This window comes from Mus musculus, chromosome 13 (genome assembly GCF_000001635.26).
Source record: "Mus musculus strain C57BL/6J chromosome 13, GRCm38.p6 C57BL/6J".
NCBI classification, from domain to species: domain Eukaryota; kingdom Metazoa; phylum Chordata; class Mammalia; order Rodentia; family Muridae; genus Mus; species Mus musculus.
This window is the reverse complement of record NC_000079.6, coordinates 66729511-66753682: the sequence shown is the minus strand read 5'-3', so window position 1 is coordinate 66753682 and position 24172 is coordinate 66729511. Positions and strand designations below refer to the sequence as shown.

General features: G+C 41.8%; 1 long non-coding RNA gene across 1 annotated transcript; it reads left to right on the top strand.

The window, feature by feature from the left end:
- Positions 1–670: 670 nt before the first annotated feature.
- On the top strand, positions 671–12894 carry Gm40989. The gene is made up of 3 exons (XR_873612.1): positions 671–847; positions 12418–12503; positions 12705–12894. It is a non-coding gene; the product is annotated as a predicted gene, 40989 (long non-coding RNA).
- The last annotated feature ends 11278 nt before the right edge of the window (positions 12895–24172 follow it).

Sequence of the window (24172 nt, the reverse complement as noted above, 5' to 3'; positions counted from 1 at the left end):
GGACCAAAAAAGTCCTTTTGCCACATAACAGTCAAAACTCTAAACATATAAAGCAAAGAAATATGAAAAACTGCAACAGAAAGAAATAAAAAACTAAATAAAACAAAAACAAGTAACGTATGGAAGCAGACCTATTAGCTTCATATCTGTCTTCTCAATGTCTACTAGTAAAGACAACAGTGTTTGGATCGTTTTGTGCTGCAGAGTCAAAGAAACCACCCATGTTTCTACAAGAAAGCAACTGGAGCAAATGTTTTGGACAGATTCAGAATCAGCTATGATAATGAAGTTATTCAGAGGTCACTGCCTGAGACCTCACAGGTGGTCCCATCTGGGTGATGCTTCCCATGCAGCCCCAGAAAGGACCCACCATCCCATCTCCCACGGCTCAACCACCTTCCCCTACCCATTGTGGGCAGTGATCCTGTGCTCACCATGTCTAAATCTCAGAGCTTCCTGAGGTCCCCTCAATGCACCCGACAGCAGATCTCAGAGCAGGACACAGAGAACCATTCAAGCCTGCACAGCCCCAGCAATCTTGTAGAAAGGCATCCGGAAGATCCCGCCTCTTTGTCTGACTGGCATATCTGCCTGGCGACCTTGATTGGCCAGTGAGTCTTACCCCTCCTCAATGTTAAAGTTTGCTTCCTGTCGAAGGCTGGACCTTTTCCAGATCTCTGGAGCCCTTTTCAGCTCATTAGCATTTGTGCTTGCCCTGGGGGAAGAATCCACCATTCCAGCTCAGGCAATCAGCTGCCAGCTCCTCCCCTCTGTGAGCAATGATCCTTACTTCAGACCTTGCCTGAACATTCTTCATAGCACTTGCCTTCTTTTTCCTGAAATCAAGGTGAGTAGCTTGAATAGCCCATTACTCTAGTTACATTGTAGGTATCAATCTGACCCAGGAATGGAAGGGTGGCCAGGCTATTAACATTAAAAAGGAATTTTAGAAAACAACAGGATTGTTTGTGACTTTAGCTTGTCTCAGGGAAATTGCAGGTCCCTTTCACCAGATGATAAGTATCAATGCATGCTGGGAGAACAGCAGGAAACAAAAGGGAAGCACTGTTGAGCACTACTGTTAGCTAACATGGTCATCAGTGGCAATGTGGAGAAAAGCCAAAGTTGGAATATCACAGGATCTCTAGGTAAACATCTCAAGTAATAGAGAGAATGATCTCTCAATGTATGTCAAAAAAAGTATTTAATATAATGTCTGAACAAAGGCTGTTGGCCAAGGGAAATTAACAAAATCAAGGACTTGTTGATTTCAAGTTACAGGATATTACAGCTGATACTCTGTATGTACCAGAATTTTAAAGAAATAAGTACTGACTAATGCCAGTTTTAAAAATAGAAAGAAGCAAGTCACTTTTGTTTTGTAAAAAAGTAGGGCAAGTACAAGAAAAAAAAAAAGAACTACCCTGTTCAATGTTTTTTTTTTATAAGTAGATTGCCAAGAAAAACTATAGCCTAGAATAAAGGTGCATCTGAACATCTCAAAAGATCAAGAATAAGAAAGGGTTTCTCACCTCAAAAGGTATAATTAAGAAATATCCCCCACAGTAAGCAGGGTTACAATCAGGATTAGGCGATTAGAGGGTTATGGTAAGGAATAAGATAAGGGTTGTTAGGATTAGGGTTAGGGTAGTTAGGAAAATAAGGGTTGAGGTTCAAGATAGGGTAAGAGGTTGAGGGTAAGTCCCAGGGTTAAGGTTAGGGTTAACGTGGCCACCATTATTCTTGATGGTTCTACTGAGTCAATAGTATCCTGTTACACAAAGAAGAAATATCATGGTTAGGGCTAGGCTCAGGGTTAGGGCAATGGATTTGCTGTGCTATGTGAAATCAGCTTCTATCTTTTCTCTCATCTGCCTTCCTAGTCCTCTTTTTCATAATATCATCATCTATTTTCCTGCCCACAGGAAAGTGAAAAGTAGGTAATCCAAGAATCTGGAACTTCCTGATGGGAAATTTCTTTATTTACAAAGGGGCCCAATTCATATAGAACAGAAAACTACTACTGCATTGGTTGATCTAAGTTTCACTTGGGGATCCACATAAGATGGAAGCAATCATGGAACTTGTAGCCCTTCTTTGATAATGATTTCATAAATACAGCATAGGCCATGTGTCTTCACCACAGATTTAGTTAATATAACCATATGGTTCAAGACAAAATGGTGGACAACATGATTCTTGATGGGACAACTGAATCAGTAGTATCCCCATTATACAAAGAAGAAATATTAGGCCTACTATATCTTAATCTTTTGTTTTGTTCTTATTCTTATAGATTCTACCTTCCATACTTAATGGTTTCTCAAATGAACCTTAAGGTTTTTCCAGCCATATAATTCCAAAACTAGCATCCTAACAAAGGAAGCAAAGACTTTGATATTCACAAAACCAAACAGATAATCAAAGAATAAGTTTCAAAAGCCATTCAGACTGATGCCAGCATACAACATTTATGCTACCCGCTTCTGGGCCTCACTGTCAGTTATTTACACAGCTAATTTTCCTATGAAATAAAATGCCCTTCAGTATTCTTTTGCTCTAGACATGTCTGGTTTACTTTTTACCCAAACAAAAAATATGCTTACTAAAGATCTCCATGTGAAGTTTTCACATGACAATCAAAATTATGAAAAAGGAATCTCAGACAAGCAATACACACAAAATTATGGTTTATTATTTGATTTTATTAATATACACATATTCACATGGTTTAGAATATATACATGGTGTGTCATTCACATCATGTAATTAATAGCATACAAATTACAAGTAAAGTATCTGGTTAACTTGGCCAAAGTTAATTTTACTAATAATAAACTACACTTAAAAGTCATCTGAATAAACGAAATTATTTAATGAATAAATACCCAAGGGTAAAATATATTTGAAATGATAATATTGGTCTGAATCTTTCTTTGCTATAGATAACATGAGAATATATATTTAAATTTTAATGTCTACTTTTAAGGACATGATATATGTAAGCCTACAGATCTAGTCACAGTGATATTTTTTTGAACCCTATCCCAATTCTAGCTTACCTGTACATTCTAAATTAGTTTTAAAGAGTTTTGTTCTGTTAGACCAGGAGATGATATTCATCCTGGACACTATCTTCACTCATATAAGAATAACATATCTGTTCTTTTGAAGATGGAATATACACATATGAATGATCTCTCAGACATAAACACTTTAGTAATTTAAACAATATTTATATCCAGTAAGGCCTCATTGAAAAAAAATGAATATGCAAAGATTGGAAGATCAGCAAAAGGCTTGTGTTTTATCATCTAAATTAAACAACAACCATTTTCATACTTTCAGCTCTGTTGAATTAAAATAATCACAGCAGACCTTTTAAATGTAACTAAAACTCTACAAAATAAGAGGACATGGCTGGCCAATATTTGTACAATTTGGAAGGGGAATAACTACTTAGGTAATGTAATTTTCTTCAGATGTACCGAATAAAGTATTTTTAATGTGCCAATTGCAGGATATCTACAGTCTCGTAAGAAAAACTTTGTCAATTTGCTGTAATTTCACTTTTATCCTAGCGTGTTCTTTGACAATTTAAAAATCTGGTTCCATTGATAACTTAGAAAGAGGGAATATATATTGCTTATTCCCAACCCCTGAATAAATATTCTCAAAGTACTTTGTGAATTTATATGTTAAATCTATTGTATCTTATGGTATTATCCTGCTTCCATTAGTTGGGGTATTCGACTCTGACAGCGGGAATTGCCTTATCTAACATTCATGTCTCAACTTGCCAACCAGGAAGTCAGTTGCCCACATGCACATGCCCACATGCACATGCCCACATGCCAAGTAGGATGTCAGTTCCTGGGGAGGTCTTCGGAACTTACACTTTACTAGAACCCATCAAATTGGTGCAGGTGTCTCCCTTATGTTGGGGATCCATTCCCAGGGCAGCTTATAATAGCAAAAGCCATAAAAGCATACACATGGGTGGGTGCAGGAAATGCTGCTGGGTGGTCTGTTCCAGTCCAAAGCTTATTCTGGGTAACTATAGAACAAAGGAAGCAGTTTGACCAGCTTCTATTGTGATTGGTTTTCTGAGCACACAGAACCAAACAGAATAGGTAATCAACTCTGGGAATAACTGCAGATGCAACATATGACAACTAGTCCTTGTAATATTAGTAACAGCACACAATGGCAGGCTAGCCAGGTAAGAGTTACCTAGTCCTTAACTAATCTGACCTAGGCCTTCACATTCCATCTAGGTCTTACTATTTTACCTAGACCTTAACTGCCAGCAGCTTTACCCTCTGAGCCACCACATGCACATGCATGTATAGATGGATGAATATATTTTCTGTATTTATTTATTCATTTATGAGAGGCAAAGTCTCTCTACATGGTTCCAAATCATATTAGATAGTCCAGGCAGGCCTTTCAAGTGAGTCCTGCCTCTGCCTCTACCACTTCATAGGGATCCTCTTAGAAAACTCAGAACCTTCCCTTTTACAAGCAGGAAAAGTGATTTGAAGCCAGGTGTCATGACACATGCCTTTAATTCCTGGGGAGGCAGAGACAAGAGGACCTCTTTGAGTTTGAGGTAGCCTGGTGTACAAAATGAGTCCAGGACAGCTAGCATTACACAAGAAATCCTGTCTTAAAAAAAAAAAAAAACTGGAAAAAAAGTGATTTGCGAAGCTGTGACTAGGATAACTATGAAAAGCATTCATTAAGAATTCATAATCAGTGTTAGGATATTCATTATGGAATGATGTTTTTTTTGTCATGACAGGGTTTCTCTGTGTAACAGCCCAGCTTTCCTAGAAATTTCTTTGCAGACCAGGCTGACCTCTAACTCACAGACATGCTTGCCTCTGCCTCCTGAGTGCTGGGATAAAAGGCACGTACCACTATCACCCAGCTAGATAATCATTTTAGTCAGACAACATAGTAAGTCATAAATTGTGGTAGGATGGATGGTGTGGGTGCTGTGGCCCCTGGGTAGGGCCTGGTAGACAGTTAAGGAGACTTCCATACTGCTCTGACAGTATGAGCGCCCATATCCCTGACATACCGAGTAACAAAAGATAGAGGATCCTTGCAAATTAGTGAGCCTCAGATTGGGCCTGGAACACAGTGGTGGCTGCTTTCCCCATCTGCACAGAAGTCCTGTCTGGTGTTAGCCTCCCTATACTGATAGTGGAATGGTTGGCTACCCCAGAGCTCTTATGGATTCCCCATTGGTCCAAAGGCTGTATAAAAATGCCTGATGCTACTACACAATACAACATATCTACACCTCAGTGTAGATCATATGCATATCAGCCATAAAAACATGTGAACCTTGAGCAGACTAGCATGTCTTGGTTCCATTATTTCTCTACCCGCCTAGGTTCCCTCTCTTCTTTCAGCTCCAGGTTGCCTCCCAGGCTCAAACCCAGACATGTGATCCCCTGGCCGGCTCACAACAGATCTCTAGTTGAGAAAATGCCTTATAGCTGGATCTCATGGAGGCATTTCCCCAACTGAAGCTCCTTTTTCTGTGGTAACTCCAGCTTGTGGCAAGTCGACACACAAAACTAGCCAGTACAATACTCAATGCAAATTAATCAAAACTTTCATTTATATATGTGTAGACAATAAGGTAAACTGAAGCCCCTTTACCTGTTTAGTTTATTTCTCTGCCCCCACCTTTTCATGGGACAACCAATGGCTTGCTAGGCAGCTCACATAGTCTTCAAATCTTCCTGCTTCATCCTTCCAAGTGCTGGGATTAGAGTCATGTGTCAAAATGCCTGAACTGAAAAGCCCCTGATTCTCCCCTCATGGCTGCTGCGGCTGCTGTTCTTCTTTCTTCTCTTTCTTCTCTTTTCTTCTTCTTCTTCTTCTTCTTCTTCTTCTTCTTCTTCTTCTTCTTCTTCTTCTTCTTCTTCTTCTTCTTCTTCTTCTTCTTCTTTCTTCTTCTTCTTCTTCTTCTTCTCCTTCTTCTTCTTCTTCTTCTTTTTCTTCTTCTTCTTCTTCTTCTTCTTCTTCTTCTTCTTCTTCTTCTTCTTCTTCTTCTTCTTCTTCTTCTTCTTCTTCTTCTTCTTCTTCTTCTTCTTCCTCCTCCTCCTCCTCCTCCTCCTCCTCCTCCTCCTCCCCCCTCCTTCATCTCTGTCTCTCTTTCTTTCTCTCAACTCTCTTCCCCATAAACTCCATTCTATATTAAAAAAAAAAAAAAAAAAAAAAGCCCCTACAGTGAGGGCAGATGGATAATAAACAAGGAACAAAATACCCATGGAAGGACTTATAGAGACAAAGTGTAGAGCAGAGACTGACGGAAAGACCATGCAGAAACTGCCCCACATGGGGATCCATCCCATATACAGTCACCAAACCCAGACCCTATTTTGGATGCCAAAAAGTGCTTGCTGACAGGAGCCTGATATAGCTGTCTCCTGAGGAACTCTACCAGTGCCTGACAAATAAAGAGGTGGATACTCTCAGCCAACCATTGGACTGAGGACAGGGTCACCAATAGAGGAACTAGAGTAAGGACCCATGGAGCCAAAGGGGTTTGCAGCCCCATAGGGCTATGAATTTGTGTTTATTGCTTGTCTGGAATTCCTTTTTTAGAATTTTCATTGTCAAGTGAGAACTTCACATTGAGTTCTTTAATAAGCATAGTTTTAGTTTGGGCAGAAAGTAAACCAGACAAGTCTAGAGTAGAAGAGTACTGAGGGCATTTTTTTTTTCCTCAGAGGAAAATTATCTAGAGAAATAACTGACAGTGAGACACAGCATAGGATGGCATAAATGTGCTTTGCTGGCAGCTGTCTCTCTGGTTCTTGGCAACTTATACTTTGATTATCTATTCAGTTCTGTGAATATCAAAGTCTTCCCTTCCTTTGTTAGTATGCTACTTTTGGAGGTATATAGGTGGAAAAACTTTTAGGTTCTTATGGGAAGCCATTAAATATGTAAGGTAGAAGCTATCAGAATAAGACCAAAACAAATCATTAAGATATAAAATGAATACCTTGTAGGCCTGATATTTCTTCTTAGTGTAATAGGGATACTATTGATTCAGTGGGTCCATCAAGAATAATGTTGGCCACCATTTTATCTTGTACCATGTGGTTATATTAACAAAAGCTTTGGTGAAGACATATCATATTTATTTATGATATAATTACCAAAGAGGGGCACCAAGTCCCACAATTGCTTCCATCTTATGGGGATCGCCATGGTTAAACTTTAGAACAACCAAAGCAGTAGTGGTTTTCTGTTCTATGGGCCCCATGGTAAAATAAAAATATTTCCCATCAGGGAATTCCAGGTTCTTGGATAACCCACTTGCCACTTTCGTTGTGGCAGGAAAGAAGATGTTGATACTATGAAAAAGAGGACTAGGAAGGCAGATGAGAGAAAAGAGAGAAGCTAATTTTACATAGCACAGCAAATTCTTTGCCCTAACTCTGAGTCTAACCCTAACCCTGATATTTCTTCTTTATGTAATAGAGATCCTAGAGATTCAATGGGATATAAGAATAATAGTGGCCACCTCAAGCCTACCCCTGAGCCTAACCCTGATTTATCCTAAACCTTTAACCCTATCTTAAACCTCACACCTTAATTTCCTAACCACCCTAACCCTAATCCTAACCACCCTTATCCTAATCCTAACCATAACCCTCTGATCGCCTAATCCTAACTCCAGTCCTGCTTACTGTGGGGGATATCTCTTAATAATATATAATATTTCTTAATTATACCTTTGAATTGAGAAACTCTTGCTTAATCTCGATCTTTTGAGATGTTCAGATCCACCTTTAATCTAGGCAATAGATTCTTTTGGCATCCCGCATATATGAAAGACATTGAACAGGGTAGTTCTTTCACTTTTTTTATACGTGCCATTCTTTTTTATAAAACAAAGGTGATTTGCTTGTGTGATTTTTCTAACTAGCATTAAAAAGTACTTATTTCTTTAGAATTCTGGTACATCAGCTATAATAACCCGCAGCAGGAAATCAACCAGTCCTTGATTTTTCTAATTTCTGTTGGCTGAGAGCCTTTATTGGGACATTCTATTAAATTTCCTTTCTATCTACATAGAGAGATTCATTCTATATTTGAGATATGTTTATCTAGAGAACCTGTACTAATCCAACTGTGGTTTTTCTCTATTTCGCCACTGATGAAGATGTGCTGTCTATTAAGAGGGCACAACAGTGTTTCCCTTATGTTTCTGGCTTTTCTCCCAGGGTTATTTAATGCCTATCATTGGTGAAAGGGTGCTGTGGTTTCCCTGAGCCCAGCATGAAGCCACAAATCAAAACTCTCGTTTCCTAAAAATCCCTCTTTAATGTTAATTGCCTAGGCATTCTTCCACTCAGTGGGTCAGATTGATACCTACACTGCACAGGAGTAATGGGCTATGTAAGCCATTCACCTTGATTTCAGGAAGAAGAGGGCAAGTAAGCTCAGGAAAGCTCAGGTAAGGTCTGAAGTCAGGCCCTTGTAAGTGCAGGATCATTACTCACAGAGGGAGGAGCAGGCAGCTGAATAGCCTAAACTGGTCTGGTGAGTTTTCCCACAGGGTAGAGTGGGTGAGTATTCCCTTGGAGGGCAAGGACAAATGCTAATGGAGTGCAAACCAGGGCTCAAATCCGGAAAAGGTCAGGCCCTGGACCTGAAGCATACTTTAACCTTGAGGCAGGGTAAGATTCATTGGCCAATAAACGCCTCCTGGAAGACCTGCCAGTGAGACAAGGAGGCGGGATCTTCCAGGTGCCTTTCTGCAAGTTCACTATGGCAGTGCAGACTTGAATGGCTCTCTGTGTCCTGCTCTGAACTCAGGTGTTGGGTGCTGTAAGGGGACCTCAGCAAAGTTCTGAAGTTGAGACACAGGGTCACTGCCCACAATTCAGAGGAGCAGGTAGCAATGGGAGCTGGGTGGTGGGTCCTCTCTGGGATGGCAAGTATAAGCCATATGTGAGGTCCCTTGTGTTGCTCATCACTTGCTAGATCAGGCAGTGACCTCTGAATAACTTCCCTATCATGGCTGATTCTGAATCTGCCCAAACGTTTTGACCATAGGCTTGTAGAAACAAGGCTGGTTTCTTTGAGTCTGCACCACATGTGTTCAAACCCTTTTGTCTTTTACAGTAGACATTGAGAAGACAGGTATAAACCTAATAGGTCTGCTCTCATGCGTTATTTGGTTTTGGTCTGTTTAGTTTTTATTAATTTTTTCCGTTGCAGTTTTTTATAATTCTTGTTATATTTAGTGTTTTGATTATTATGTGGCAAAGGTACTTTTTCCCAATCTATTTGGTATTGTGGGTGCTTCTTGTATCTTAATAGGTATCCCCTTCGTTAGTTCAAAAATCTTTCCTTTATGATTTTATTGAAAATATTTTCTAGACTTTTGAGCTGATATCATTCTTTTATTTAATCATTTGTAGTTCTTGCCATCTCATATTTTGCAGAAGTCCTATTGTTATTACCATTAAACTTTTAGAAACCATACTTTTTGACTGATATATCAGTCTCTTCTATTCATTTTTAATGCCAGAGATTCTCCCTTCCTTTCCTATTCTGTGGGTGAGCCTTGCCTCTGTAGTTGTCAGTGTATAGGCAGTTTAATGGCCTGCTCTTAGGGACTTAGCAACTGCTAATGCCATTTCCTGCCCCCATCACCTGTGTCTGTTGTCAGGTGTACTTTATATACATGGACCACCAGCTATAGCAACTCTCTGTTTTTGTTCCCTGTCTGTTCTCTGCACATGCCCCTCTCTGTTCTCTTTTTCTAACCTCCTGGCTCTCTCTCTGCTCCCTGACTGTGTACCTGTGTGCAGGTTTCTTGTGTTTCTCTATCCCTTCCCCAGGTTCTCACCCCTCTCCCTTCCCCTAAACAACCTCTTTTGCACCATATCTGTTGCATGTTTTAATTTCTCAGTACCTGCTGTGGTAGGATAGCTTGGATTTCTTGGTGACATATTTTCCTGCTGTTATATATTATATACTTAGGCTGGTGTGTAGCTGATATGAGGTAATTATTGGTCTAGGTATTGGTTTCTGGGTTCGTCTTGTTTGGGGGCAGGGTGTTTATTCCTGGGTTACTGTTTGATATCTGGATTTGTAGAGAGTGTTGTCTGAGTGTTGCCTCTTTTACTAACCTCTTTGGTGGGTATGTTCAAGAGGGAATGCTTGCTAATGTTGAAAGCTGGGAGAAGAGGCAGGCAGGAAGAGATGATCTTAGCAATCCACAAGGAGACATAGTCAGGAGAGAGGTTAAGCTGTCTCTGGTGTTTAGCACAGTGCTAGGGGCAACTGTGGAAACTGCATCTGGCTTTACAAATAGTGTGGTAGATCTATGGAAAGCCTACCTTGTCTCTTGTCAGGCATGGAATGTGATTGAACAGGTGGTGTCTGGCCAAGTGGGGGGTCCAGACACAGGGATGAAGCAGGAAAGGAAGGGCAGATACAGACTGTCTATGGTATCTATCTATAGATGGCATGTACAGGGGGGAGGAAACATCCACTGGTATTCTGTTCCAGTGGTAAGGGCAACTGATATTAGGATCTGCAGTAACAGATAGTGGGGTAGGTCTTAGGGCAGAGTACTTAATCTACTGTCGGGCATGGCTTATGGTTGAACAGGAGTATTGTCTTCCCCCTTATCTCCTTTGTTTCTCCTTTCAGGGTGTGTGGACCACCTGGGGATCTCCATTCCCACACACAGCATCCTCTCCCACTGAGGCCAGACATGGCAGTCCATTAAGGGAACAGATTCCAAAGATAGGCAGCAGCTTTATGGCCAGTCAGTGCTACAGTTATTGGAGGACCCTCATGAAAACTGAGCTGCACATCTGCTACCTACATGTCAGGGGCCTTAGTCCAGCCTGTGTATCCTATTTGGTCAGTGGCTCAATTTCTGTGTGTCCCCAAGGGACACTCCTGTAACTTTGCCAGTGCATTTCTTTTAGACAGGACAAATTTTGTTCTGTGTGTCTACTGTGTCGTGGTTCAAACTGATCCTTCAGCATTCTTCTCATGCTCCCATACATTCACCATTTGGACTCAAAAAATCACATAAGATACAGTAGCCACATTTGCTATTCAATCCTAAGCCATTTTGCATGCCTGCTGGTGTTATATTTTTAATTTAATTCAATTTTTTTTTTTTTTTTGGTTTTTAAAACAAAATTTCTCTGTGAAGCTCTTCCTGTCCTGATAGTAGGTATAGAAACCACATAAGCCAGCTGACATAGTTTTGTGCAATAAGCATATAATTTTGTGCAGCTTTTCATCCACATCTTTAATTTTGAAATTTGGCCAAATATATAGGTTATATTCTATTTGTAAGGATGGCATATGCTCATAACATCAATGCTACCCAAGGCTTCAGAGTCATTGGATGGCATTGTGCCTAATTCTTTTGTTTGTTCTAAAATTGTTGAATAAATTGGAGTATTTGGCCAGTGCTCATGGATATGATTATCATATGTTCCTCATCTTTAGTATTGTCAGAAGATGACCTCAGAACTCCTGATCTTCATGTAATGGGTAGTTGTTGATCCCAATGCATATGCTAGAAATTGACCACCATTATGAGGAAGACCAGCAAGAGTCTTCCACTGTTGAGCTATTTCTCCTGCCCTATGTTGCTTATTTATGATCAATATTTGTATTACTCCTATTTTCACCTGTCCATTTGTAACTGTTTAAGCATGCATTCCCTTTTAGTAAAATGTTATTAATGTTGTAGTTTAAACTGGTATACTTCATGTTTCTGGAAGCTGAATACAGGACTGCAGTTTATTTATAATTGTTTGTATTAGCTTCAGCAAAGAACTGTGAGTTCTATCACTTTTCTTTCCTTGGTTGATATTTGCAGTGGAATGAGGATCTTAATATATAACTTTTCCTGTTGGAACTAGTTGTATAGACCACACTGGCATCCAGCTCAATGACATACACCTGTCTGTGACTCTAGGATTAAAGACATGATCAAATACACTCAGTTTGTGTATTAATTTTGTAGTTAGTAGTTGTTCATACAATTTCTTATATGTGTGCTTGATACTGTTGATCTGTTTCCCCCTGCATCTCCCCCTCATTTGGCTTTTTTTTTTTTTTTTTTTTTTTTTTTTTGCAACGCTATATCCTATTCAAAGGCTTCAGAAGCAACACAAGTAAACCTTACAATTTGTTTCTTCTAAAATGACATGGTGATTACAATATAACTTCTGTGTCAGGAAATGAGTGTAGGTTACACCTGAACTATGTGATTATGTTGCCTAGGAAGCATGCATCTACTTTACCGTGATGTCAGTATCATGCTTTGTGTGATGTACACATGTATGGGATATTGTAGGATGCAGTGACTTATGATGCTGTGCATGTGAACTTTCCTAGGGAAGAGTAGAATTTGCTGGATCCTTCCTAGAAGAGTCTCTACAAAGATGTGATGCAGGAAACCTACTTGGACCTCACTGTTATAGGTATGACTGTGAATTTTCTTTTGCTTTTCAAAATACTGGGAACAAATGTCTCTAGGCCAGGGATGATAATCTGATATTTCAATTGAGAAGAAGGAAGATTAAGCTGAATAAATCATGTCCAGTGCTGTGAAAATTCACAGTACCTTGAATTTTGCCTAATTTCTAATACTGCATCATTTATTTTCTGGTTCTGTCTTTTAGGCCACACTTGGGAAGACTATCATATTGAAGGACATTGTCAAAGTTTGAGAAGACATGAAAGGTAATCTTCATGTGCACTCTGATACGCATATGGCTCTGAGGAAATTTTAATATGTTCTGGAAGCTCTAAAGAAAAGCAAGAGTGCCGGGCAGTAGTGGCGGACACCTTTAATCCCAGCACTTGGGAGGAAGAAGCAACACAGGTAAACCTTAAACTTTATGTTTCTTCTAAAAAGACATGGTGATTAAAATGACAGATTTCTGAGTTCAAGACCAGCCTGGTCTACACAGTGAGTTCCAGGACAACCAGGGCTACACAGAGAAACCCTGTCTCAAAAAAAAAAAAAAAAAAAAAAAAAAAAAAAAGAAAAAAAGAAAGAAAGAAAGAAAGAAGAAAAGAAAAGGAGTATAAAATATCAGTCCTTTAAGTGTAACTATGATTGTAGTATTCTTACAAAATCTTGTAACTCAATGTCAGTTATCTGATTTTTCTATCAAAGCATTCCTCCTTTAAAAAGAAAAGACAACAAAACATTGCCTTAACAGATAAACTTTATTTGATTTGTAGCTCCATTAGAGCTATACTGTGGATCTACCAATGTGTATACACTCATAATACTTAGATATTGCACATTGAATAGTGATGAATATGTATCCAAAATCTTCTAATAAGCAAATAGTCCATGGTAAACTTGGTGATAATCATATTCTTGTAGTGATACTGATAAGTTTGTTTAGAGTACAGTTTATGAGATTCAAGAGTGTTGTCATTGGAGAAACCTTAATTCATATACTACATGTCTGAGGAACTAAAAGTCAAACAGTGTGAATGCAATGTAGAACCTTTTCATTTCTTATTCTTCTTTTAATAGGTGTATCATGTGTTCCAATCGATAAAAGCCATGTGAGCACAGGAATATTGAAAGAAGCAATGTACCTTTTTCCTATCACAGAATAATGAGATAATATGTAGTATTCTGCCTTTGGAGACATTCTGAATATGATAGAAGTTTGCAATTAATTGATTTTCTAATTTTACTGGGAACATCCCCAAACTCACACTGTAGAAGATATTTATGGGTACTAGGGATTTGGATATTCTTCTGTTTGTCCTGGTCAACAGGCAACAGGCACATGTGGTATAATTTACATTACAGGAAAAATTATGAATGTAATTAGTGTTATAAATCTCTGAGTTGTTCCATTTTTCTTCAAATTGGTAGAATACATCATATAAAAATCCCATATAAGAAAGGATGTTGAGCCGGGCAGTGGTGGCGCATGCCTGTAATGCCAGCACTTGGGAGGCAGAGGTAGGCAGATTTCTGAGTTCAAGGTCAGCCTGGTCTACAGAATGAGTTCCAAGACAGCCAGGGCTCTACAGAGAAACCCTGTCTCAAAAAAAAGAAAAGAAAGAAAGGATGTTATGAATGTCAGTCATGTAATAACCATCACAGGTATCTTGAAAGATGCAAAACAACCCATTATGAGGGAGAAAACTATGACCCTATGAAGTGATACAACCCAATGATCTGATTCTTCTTTACCATTAGACCAAATTGTAAAGTTAATTCATACTGACAAAACGATTGAATAGGGTAATAAATGTAGTAAAGATTTCACATGTGCTGGCTATCATTGCAGGCATGTAAGAAGTCACAGAGGAGAGAAACCCTATGAATGTACTCAATGTGGTAAAGCCTTTTCATTTCCCAGTCATCTCCAATGTCATAAAAGAAGACATTCTGGAGAGAAACCTTATGAATGTAATCAATGTGCTAAAGCCTTTGCAGATCACACTGAGCTCCAAAGCCATCAAACAACACATACTGGAGAGAAACCTTAAGAACGCAATCAATGTGTAGAACCTATTCACAAGGGAGACGTCTCCAAAGACAAAAGAAGACATTCTGCAGAGAGACCTTATGAGTATAACCAATGCGGTAAAAGCCTTTTCACAAAGTTCTTGTCTTTAAAAACATAAAAGAACCCATATAGGAGAGAAACTTTATGAATGTAATCAATGTGCTAAAGTTTTTGCATATCTCAGTAGTCTTCAAAACATAAGCGATCCCATACTGGAAAGAAATATCATGAATGTAATCAATGTGTAAAGACCTTTTACAACTTTGTAGTCTCCAGTATTATAAAAAGAATTTTTTTAAAAATAGCAGATACAGGAGAGAAACCCTGTGAATGTAATCAGTGCTATAAACCCTTTTCCTGTTGCAGTTATCTGCAACAACATAAGAGAATACATACAAGAGAAATACCTCATGAATGTTATCAATATGGTAAAGTCATTGCATGTCATAGTTCTTTACACATATACAAGCACATACTGTAGAGAAACTGCATGAATGTTATGAATGAGGTAAACCCTTTCCAGAACACAGTCATATCCCAATACATAAAAGAAAATGTACAGAAGAGAAACCTTATAAAAAAATAATAGTGACAAAGCCTTTGGATATGAACAGTCATCTCCAAATACATGAATAAGCACATAGTGGGAAAAAACCCTGTGATTGTAATAAATGTGTTAAAGCCTTTGCATGTCACTGTACTCACCACATACTTAAAGGGACACAAAGTTAGAGAATCCTTTAGTGTCCAAAGACATAAAGGAGCAGATCTGAGCATCTGTATCTCAGGGTCGGGATCTTTTGCTGGGTGGGCAGCTTTGTCCCTGTGTCACCCAGAGCCGTCCACACCATCGGACATTGTTTTATTTTGCTCTTGAGATGCATGGGGTGTGTGACAGTAAAACAGAAACTGTAGGAGTCCACCAAAAGACCCTCATTCACAAAGACCACAAACAGACATTGTTGCAAACCACAAGAGGTTTTTTTAATTGATCCAACACGTTGGGGAACACCCTTCAACACACAGGCAAGAGAAAAGGCCCCAAACAAACAAAGAACACACTTTATACCTTGGAAGGGGCAGGTTTAGGCAACAGCTCTAACTGGCTTATTCTAATTGGTATAGCAAGTAACCCTTTCAGGCATTGGTTGGTTTGAATAGAGTGACTACCTTTGGCCTAGTCCCTCATTCCACCTGCCCCTATGGTTTTTCTCAGCATTGTTTAGTCGGCCTGCTTACTTATGTGGCTCTGCACTTGGCCTGATGGTATCTTTTGGAAAGTCCCTTCAGAGGGAAAAGGGGCTAGGTGGTCTTGAATTTATTTTGGATTATATAAAACCAAACCCTTGTCTCCATTGAAGCCCACAGGGAATCTAAAGAAACTACAGGTGGGCCGGGCGTGGTGGCGCACACCTTTAATCCCAGCACTTGGGAGGCAGAGGCAGGCGGATTTCTGAGTTCGAGGCCAGCCTGGTCTACAAAGTGAGGTCCAGGACAGCCAGGGCTACACAGAGAAACCCTGTCTCGAATGAATAAATAAATAAATAAATAAATAAATAAATAAATAAATAAATAAATAAATAAATAAATGGCAGACTCTGAAAAAAAAAAAAAGAAAAAAAAAAAACTACAGGTGGCATAAACCAGCTACATTTCCACCCCTCCGACTCCTGTGGACACTGGCTGACTCCTCTGTGCAGAGCCCCGTAGGTCCCAGATCCCACAGTAACTCTAGCTGGTCTGGGACTGGTGGTTCAATGAAGACAGACTTGGGTGTCCTCTCTTTTGGAGAGCTTAGCTAAAGACCAGACACCTGGGCTGGGAGATAAGGGTCAGCCAATGATGGCTTCAAAAGCCTGAGGACCTGTGCTTGCAAACTCAGTCCTGGGGAGGCAGAGACAGGCAAATCCCTGGACCTTGCTGGTCCATCTTAATGGGCTAGCCTTAGCTCTCAGTGAACTTTCATGTGTCAATCATGGGACGACTCTGAGCCGGTTCTCTCCTCTAACTTTATATGGTCTACAGGGGTGTGATAAAGATCACCAGGTTTGTTTTCTCAAAATAATAATAATAAATAATAATAAACACCATAGCTAAGTTTAGCCCAGTCTTCTGATGAGCCACTCCCACGTCTTCATGGGATTGTGACCCTGAGAGTAGCAGGGCCTTTACCCAGAGACATCGGAGGTTCTAAAGTCTAGGGACTCCCTGGTCCCTACAGCCTGTGCTCTCAAGTTTCGCTTTCCTTGCTTCTCATGCAGAAATAATTTTACAATTTTACGATTTTCGCCATGACTTCAGCTTAGAAATTGTCTTTTCCCTATTGCACACATTCAAGTTCTAGCTAGGCTTTCAGCCTAGAAGTAGAGATAAGACTTAGTTTAATTCCCTAACAACAGCTCCTTCCTCTTCTTACACAGGTAACCTAGCAACGTTTTACATGACAAAGCCTTGCCTGCCTTCCTGCTCTCAGATTAGCCTGGGGATCACACCCACCCCACACCCACCCCCCACTCCACCACCCCCCCACCCCCACCCCCTCCGCCCCCACCCCCCCACCCCCAGGAACCTTCCTCTGCTTTAAACACACAAATGTCACCTCTGTGTCCTGTCTTTTGGAAAGTCAGCCTTGATGCCCTGGGGCAGGCTTCATTCTCACTGTGATTTATGCCCTGCCTGACCTGGGAGAACTTTCAGAGGTGAGACACTGCGTTTGTCTCATGAGTTTAGAACACCCAGGGCTTGAAATCAGACAACGAACACCCTGGCTTATATTTAAAAGCCTTTAAAAAATGGAGTCTGACTCTCAGTTCCCCCTGTTCCACCAATATCGCCTGTCATTCACACAGACAGCTGTGGTGGACTGTGCTTCTCAGACCCTTAGTGAGTGAGAAACAGTTGATGTTGCCTGCTGCTGTAAGACCCCAACTCATTGGGTTTCTTAGACTCCCTAGAAATGAAGCCCAGCTTGGAGTTCTTTGTTCTTTCTGCCTTCAGCCAGAAAGAAAGCTGAGATGGGTGACCCACCTAGGCATCTGACCCATTGTGTAAGGGACCCAGAATGTTTACTCAACTTCCCCAGGCTCTGTGATCTATCCTTCTCTTCACTTTCCATGAGAGATGAGCTGTAATTCACCATCCCCATAATTATGATGCTTATCCTATCCTCCCCTAACTTTATGGTTCATTCTTTAAAAACCTAGACTGCAACTGCTGGGGTCTATCTCTTCTGCCCCTGTGTGGGTTACAAGCCCAGTCTCAGCATGCTGATAATATTCGAATAAACCTCATGCGATGTTGCATCAAGAACGGTTTCTCTCCAGTTATTGGGCATCGGCTCATTCCAGGACTTGAGCGAGGGTCTCCCCAGAAATGGGGGGGGGGGGTCTTTCACTGCCATTAGCACAGGTGGATATTGGGTGCCATATCAGTGCCCAGGTGAGGCCAGGAGCTGTCAGCTCTGGTTTTTATGGCCAGCTTCCATCAGCAGAGGGGCACGGTAAGTGGCTTTAGGGCCTAACTGTTCTGTTGAAATCCACCAGGAGCACCCGTCTTAGGTCAGGAGCCATCAGCTCTGGATTGTGTGTACTTAGTGGGCCTCTTGCAGGATGGCACACAGTGAGTCTGCAGACAGAGTTCCTCACGAACATTATGGAGCAGATTCTTAAAGTAATAGGCACTGAGGTGGGAACTGGTAACTGTCTTCTGTCAGAATGTTCGATGTGGACATGTGAGAGAGAGCAGGGTGAAATATTAAAACCCTGTTCACAGAGAATGGAGGCCCAGACCTGCCCCCTTACAGCCTCTGCTGTGTGGAACTTGCTGAGGAAGGCACAGGCAGGGGACAGAGAAGCCACAGGTGCCCAGGACTGAGGGGACTCCCATGTGCTGCCACAACCTCTGTCAGGGTTGAGAAACATGTTTATTTCTCCACAGAAAAACCTGAGAAAAGTGGCTCAGGACAGGACCCTGGCGATTCAAGAATAGAAACCAACCTCAGAGGAGGAATCTGACTCAGAAAATAAATTCACATAACATTGTGAATATAAAGGGCTTGCTGTGTGCATTTAAAGAGGAGCCAGTCCACAGGACCCCCTGAAAAACATGAAAAGGCAGTAAAAGATTCTGACAGATTGTAAAAGGTCACAAAAGACCTGAAATTGGCAAAACAGATTTCATTTTTATTAGAAGTACCTCCATTGATTTAGAAAAATAGAGGTGCACAATGCTCTGGCCACACCTCGAACCTGTGTGTCTGCCAATGTTGTGACCGTTCCTTGAACCCAGGTGTGACCCACTGCTGCACCTCACTGCCAGGTATTTGTGATATTGGTTGCTGGGATAGAGTTGGAAAATCTCCCCAGCAACCATAGCCGGTGCCAATCCGGAGTTGCTGCACCTGCACCAAACTCTTTCCTTGTACCCCTACCATATCCATTTTTTGAGAATAGATATTGTTTAGATCAGAAATCCCCTATTCCCTCCTTCTCCTTTCTCCCCTGAGGGCCTATAAAAACCGGAACCCCTTTCCCCTTGGAGTGGACTCCTCTACCCCTGTGTGGGATACAAGTTGTCCCCAGAGCTCTGGCTTTCCCCGAATAAAGCCTCGTGTGGTTTGCATCAAGTTTGGTCTCTCGTGAGTCCTTGGAGCTCTGCTATTATCCGGAGAGTTGAATGAGGGGCTCCCTTCAGAGGTCTTTCAACAGCACAGCGGCCTGCTTGCTCTGCTGCTGATATCCCCCGAGCTCAGCCACAGGGTGAATTCTCAGGCTGTGTCCCTATGAGTGTGGACAATGACTCAGAAGATGAAGATGACTTGTGGTAACCTCTGTCCTCTACTCGGCTCAGAGTAGTGTAACTACTCACGGCTTAGAGTAGCCTCACAGTCTGTGTAAAATAGCCAGAGCCTGTCTGAGCAGAGATGGATTCTCACTGGGGAAGGACAGAGATGAGGATGTGACTCAGACAGAGAGAGCTGAGAAGTCTGAGACACGGAGGAGAGAGGTCACCTACAGGATGCTATGGGCATGGGGGCATGTGGGGAGGGGGCATGGTTGGGAGGAATGGCTCCGCATAAAATGACCTGCTGGGGACAGCATGCCATGACAGAGACTGCCTGCAGCAGGCCAGGATGGAAACATCTCAGGAGCCTGTGGTAGTTCCCTTCAAAAATCATTTGTTCCTATGTCTTCCAACCTTAGTCCTGGACAGTGCCTGTATAGATTTCATTTGTGTGTGACTGTTTTTCAGTTGCCCCTGATGTGCATAATCATTCTATTATACCCGATGTGAGTTCTGTGAAACTCGATGTTCCCTGATGTCACAATTCTTAAAAGATTAAAAACAGGCCTGGGGCCCAGTGCAGAGCCCACTACTGGCCCGGGTGCATGCTTGCACTCTCATCTTGGAGACAATGCAATAACTGCACAGTGGCAACTCCGGATTAATGCTTGACTTGCAGAGAACGTTTGACAGGAATGATTAGAAAATGAACTAGAGCCAACATCAGAACTCCGGGAAAGGAAATAACTTATGAAATGAGTTTTGCATAGCAGTTGAGAGTGGTCCCTGGATGAGCAAGTAAAGAATATTTAAAATCTTATACTTGTAAAACTAAGTCAGAGCACAGGGACTCGAGAGAGAGTCACTGTGTGCAGTGTGCTGAGGTGGAAAGCCAGTGGAACCACTGAGTTAAGGGTTGACTTCATTCTTTCTGGCTGATGCTAGGCAGATTTGCCTGCGTCGTTTATCATTAGAGCTTTCCAGGAAAATGGAAGCTGACCTCAGAGCTTTGAGCTCTTAAGTATAATAAGTTAAAATTTAAAGTTTCAACAATGATAAGTTTGCAATTATTATTACTTTGGCCAGAAGCCTGGGAATAGGGAAGGTGGAAACATTGGGAAACAATTGTAATTCTTGATTCTTTGTGGGATTCTCTTATTCTTTTGAATTTGATTTGCCAATGAATATACAGTGTCTTTTTTTCTACGTGCTTTTGGAGTGTCAATAAAAGACTGGGGCAAGAAGAAGGCAAGAGAGCCTGAGAAGAGCAGGTGGAGAGTGAGTGAGTGAAAGAAGAATGCATGTGGAGTATGTGTGTGTGTGTGTGGTGCGTATGAGGCATGTGTTGAGGCATGTGTGAGGCATGTGTTGAGGCATGTGTGAGGCATGTGTGGTGTGTGTTTGAGGCTAATGTGAGGCCTGTGTGTGAGGCATGTGTGAGGCATGAGAGGTGTGTGTGTGAGGAATGTGTGGTGTGTGTGTGAGGCTAGTGTGAGGCATGTGAGACATGTGTGAGGCTTGTGTGTGAGGCATGTGTGAGGCACATGTGTGAAAAGCACACAGGAGAAAGCAGAGCGCGCAGCCTTGAGCTGTGAGCAAGCGAGCGAGCAGTGCAGAGAGTGAGAGAGAAACTCTAAGCCTTGAAAAACCACCTGTCAGCTTGCACCCAAAAAAGCAGTCTGTGTCTGTTTATTATGTGCCTCCCAGATAGCCCCACTTCCAGGTGAGAACTCCTTTCCCGAGCCGAGGCTAGACTCCACTGCTGTTCAGGATCACGAGTCTGGCTCCAGGTTAGAAATTCATTTCAGGGCCTCTGAGAGGTCCTTGGTCTTTGTTTTCTCCCTGTGCCCACCAGAAGTCATTTATAAACCGAGGAAGAAACTTTATTTCCATGTTTCAGCGAGACAGAGGTTGAAATTTATTAATTATCAATAATAATAATATTTTAAAAAGCTATGACACAGTTTCTGATTCCAGCCCACCAGCATTCTTTAAAATATCATGACATTTTTTTAATTAAGTGTAACTTTTTATTTTTTATTAGATATTTTCTTTATTTACATGTCAAATGCTATCCCCTTTCCGGATTTGCCCTCCAAACACACCCCCCTCCCCTCACCCCTCTCCCTGCTCACCAACCCAACCAGTCCCACTTCCTGGCTCTGGCATTCCCTTACACTGGTGCATCAAGCCTTTACAGGACTAAGGGCCTCTCCCACTGATGAGCAACAAGGCTGTCATCTGCTACATATGCATCTGGAGCCGTGTGTACTCTTTGGTTGCTGCTTTAGTCCCTGGGAGCTCTGGTTGGTTCATATTGTTGTTCCTCCTATGGGGCTGCAAACTCCTTCGGTTCCATGGATCCTTACTCTAGTTCCTCTATTGGTGACCCTGTGCTCAGTCCAATAGTTGGCTGAGAGCATTCACCTCTTTATTTGTCAGGCACTGGTAGAGCTCCTCAGGAGACAGCTATATCAGGCCTCTGTCAGCAAGCACTTGTTGGCATCCAAAATAGTGTCTGGGTTTGGTGACTGTATATGGGATGGATCCCCATGGGGGGCAGTTTCTGGATGGCCTTTCCATCAGTCTCTGCTCTATACTTTGTCTCTGTACGTCCTTCCATGGGTATTTTGTTCCTTGTTTATTATCCATCTTCCCTCATTGTAGGGGCTTTTTTTTTTTTTTTTGTATAGAATAGAGTTTATTTAGGGCATGGGGAAGAGAGTTGAGAGAAAGGCAGAGAGACAGAGAAGAAGAAGGGGGAGGGGGAGGAGGAGGAGGAGGGAGAAGGAGGAAGAAGAAGAGGGGGAGAAGGGGGAGTAGGAAGAGGGAAGAGGAGGAGGAAGAGGAGGAGGAGGAGGAAGAGGAAGAAGAAGAAGAAGAAGAAGAAGAAGAAGAAGAAGAAGAAGAAGAAGAAGAAGAAGAAGAAGAAGAAGAAGAAGAAGAAGAAGAAGAAACAGAAGAAGAAGAAGAAAGAGAAGAAGAAGAAGAAAGAGAAGAAAGAACAGCAGCTGCAGCAGCCATGAGAGGAGAATCAGGGGCTTTTCAGTTCAGGCATTTTGACACATGACTCTAATCCCAGCACTTGGGAGGATGAAGCAGGAGGATTTGAAGACTATGTGAGCTGCCTAGCAAGCCATTGCTTGTCCCATGAAAAGGTGGGGGCAGAGAAATAAACTAAACAGGTAAAGGAGCTTCAGTTTACCTTATTGTCTACACATATATAAATGAAAGTTTTGATAAATTTGCATTGAGTATTGTACTGGCTAGTTTTGTGTGTCGACTTGCCACAAGCTGGAGTTACCACAGAAAAAGGAGCTTCAGTTGGGGAAATGCCTCCATGAGATCCAGCTGTAAGGCATTTTCTCAACTAGTGATCTGTTGTGAGCTTGCCAGTGGCTCATATGTCTGGGTTCTAGCCTGGAGGCAACCTGGAGCTGAAAGAAAAGAGGGAACCTAGGCAGGTAGAGAAATAATGGAACCAAGGCATGCTAGTCTGCTCAAGGTTCACATGTTTAATGGTGGACACACTTTATAAAGGAGGGAGGAGGCCTATTCTCACCAATTCATTCATGGAGCCTGGAACCAGCTGCAGGTGATGACATGCAGGATAGGGCATAGTCTCATGAATAGCTCCGGGGGGAGGGGGGGGCTCTCAGCAGGTAGCAGTATCTTGAAGAGAAACAGCTACAGTGGCTGAACTATAGAGTAATCTAGGGAGGAAGGCTCCACCCAAGATAATCTCCTTAGTGGCAGCAAAGTCAAGGTCTGGCTCAGCCTGCTTCAGGCTTGTTAGAGGTTACAGTGATCAAGGTGGGAGGGCCCCTTCTGGGTTGTCCAAGCTTGACAACCTAAATTCAACCCCTAAGACCCATATGGTAAAAGGACAGAACCAACTCCTTTAAGATGTCCCCCAGACCTTTACACATTTGCTATGGCTTCTGTGTGTGTGTGCACACATGTACACACACATATATATAATACAGTAAGAGCTTTAAAATGGTCATGCATTTTGACTCAATATTACATTTCATTTTAAGACTAGCTCTCCTTACATAATAGAACTCAGAGTTCTCTTGCCTTCTGACTTCAGTATTAATTTGCTTCAGAATCAATCCCCAATCGCTTCTCGGCCTTTTGGCTAAGATCAAGTGCAGAATCAATCCCCATTACTAGATAGAGAAGCCACTAACATCTGGAAAGGGACAACACTGCCTTTAGAGGCTTGGTACTTATGCTGCAGGACTCCTTCACTCTGCTCATATTTTAAGGCATAACAGCTAACCCTGAACCCTCAGCCTCTGAACCTGTAAGCCAGCCCCAATTAAATGTTGTTCTTATAAGAGTTGCCTTGGTCATGGTTTCTGTTCACAGCAGTAAAACCCAACTAAATATACTTGGTTATACTCTGTTGCGCCCACCTAGGCTGGCAAGGAAGACACAACATGGTCGGATTCTTCTCAACAGCCTTTATTGCAGGAATGCCTTGATGCTGCTACTGGGACTCTGGGCACCCAGGGAGGTCTGCTTATATGCACCTGAGCACAGGGAAAGGCTTCGTGTCCTCCTGAGATTGGTCAGTCTGCCAGCACCTAATTTGCATGCACCCACTGGGGAGGGGTTGGCACCAGACTCAGGCTTAAGCCTGTGCTGATGTTGTTTATGACAAGGGCACACTGGAAACCACTCGGGCTTCTCACTCTTATATACTCTCAATCCCCATGCACTCACGGCAGGCCACGCCATCTCACCAGGCACACAGCTTTAGCCAATCAGGGCGGCAGGGGCACATCTCCACCAAATATGGACTTGTTTACACT